Raw genomic sequence first — 2,179 nt, 5'->3', positions numbered from 1 at the left:
GTGGGTGGTGGTTGCACCGGCGACGGCAAGGTAGACCCAGTCTTCATCGATGAGAAGGGTTGAAGTCTCACCCTTCCTCTTCTTTGACACTGGTAATCGCTTTCCTTTCCTCGGTGGTTGCCTTTGCGAAGATATAGACGGTCGTACGGCAGTAGCAGCGGCGGCGACAGGCGGGGTTTGGCTAGGCGGTTGCTCCGGTGGTGGTGCGGCTGCATGCGTCGAAGACGGGATACGCACGGATGCTCGTTTCATTCTTGCCATTGATCGCCAGAGAAGGTGATGGAAGGGGCGGTTATGGATCGACCGGTTTGAGGAGAAAATGGGAAGGAAAAGAGAGGGTAGAAGAAGTTTTTCGATGGGAAAGATGGTGAGGGTGTGTGATGTCATCCTTGGTAACATGCAAGGAGTAAGGGGTACTCGGGTGCTAAGGCTTGAGATGCCTTTCTCTTCACATCAACCAGCATCCTATCAAACACAAAATGTCTAATTTTTAATAAATTTTTGACCATTGATGTTTGAGGGATTGGTTAAAACAGTCAAATCATCTTCCACCTAAGTACTTTTCTCCTTACACCAAGTACTCAAATTTCCTGGCAATAAAATGAAATGTCAATTCTATAAAAAAAATAATTTTTAAGAATGACATTTTGTATTTTTTCTTCCAAAACCTCCAGCTTTTAAAATTTAAAAAGATTGTTTAAGGAGGGCTAGAGTTTTCAGATGCTGCAGCAAGGCTTCAGATTCTTTGAAGACTGACAAAACTGTAAAACACACAAAAATAAATACCAAAATTATTACTATTATTAATGATTATAAAACAGAATTAAATATTTACAAACACAAATTTCTGGACTTTATGCAAATTCCATGAATATATCGAAGCTTTTAGCAAAGGGTAACAAAATTCACAGAGCATAACTCTGGAATTTCTACCGGATCATGAAATAACTTCACTCTTTGACCGTTAACTTTGAACACAGAATTGTCCTCGGGATTGATTAGGTCAACTGCTCCGTATGGATAGACTTTATGAATGAGAAAAGGTCCAGACCAACGAGACTTGAACTTTCCTGGGAACAGTTTTAACCTAGAGTTAAACAAAAGAGCTTTCTGCCCAGCTCTCAACTCCCGGTGCTGAATTCTTTTATCATGCCACTTTTTGGTTTTATCTTTATAAATTTTGGCATTTTCATAGGATAGATTCCTATGTTCCTCTAACTCACATAACTGGATTTTTCTTTTGCTGGCAGCCATATCTGGGCACATATTTAATTCCTTGATGGCCCAATATGCTTTGTGTTCAAGTTCCAAGGGAAGGTGACARGCTTTACCAAAAACAAGCTTATATGGGGACATACCAATGGGTGTTTTAAAAGCAGTCCGGTAGGCCCATAAAGCGTCATCTAATTTGAAAGCCCAATCCTTTCGGTTTGGCTTGACAACCTTTTCTAAAATTCCTTTTATTTCACGGTTTGAGAGTTCAGCTAATCCATTGGTTTGTGGGTGGTAGGCATAGCTATCCTATGGTTAATGTTGTACTTTTCAAGGACTCCACTTAACAGGTTATTTACAAAATGAGTACCCTCATCACTAATCAGTGCTCTTGGGGTACCAAACCTTGTAAAAATCTGTTTCTGAAGAAATTTAACCACAATTTTTGCATCATTAGTAACACAAGCCATAGCCTCTACCCATTTAGAAACATAATCAATAGCTACTAGAATGTATTGACAATGATTTGATGGGGGAAATGGTCCCATGAAATCTATCCCCCATACATCAAATAACTCCACTTCTAAGATCTCATTAAGTGGCATTTCATTCCTTTTGGAAATGGATCCACTTCTTTGACACTCATTGCATCTTTGTGCAAAATTGTGGGCATCTTTGAAGAGAGTAGGCCAATAAAAACCAGATTGYAAAACTTTAGCAGCTGTTCTTTGGCCTCCAAAGTGTCCTCCATATGCTGCTTGGTGGCATTACTGCAGAATTGCTGCCACTTCAGTTTCCGGGATGCACCTTCTTAAGATTTGATCTGCACTTATCTTAAACAAGTAAGGATCATCCCAAATGTAAGTTTTAGTGTCATGGAGAAACTTTTTGAACAAATGGCAAGAAATATCAGAAGGTCTGATTCCACAAGCCAAAAAATTTGTCATGTCAGCAAACCATGGTGGCT

Source organism: Cynara cardunculus, unplaced genomic scaffold (assembly GCF_001531365.2).
Source record: "Cynara cardunculus var. scolymus isolate 2C unplaced genomic scaffold, CcrdV1 Un_Scaffold_4330, whole genome shotgun sequence".
NCBI classification, from domain to species: domain Eukaryota; kingdom Viridiplantae; phylum Streptophyta; class Magnoliopsida; order Asterales; family Asteraceae; genus Cynara; species Cynara cardunculus.
This window is presented reverse-complemented; position numbering follows the sequence as displayed.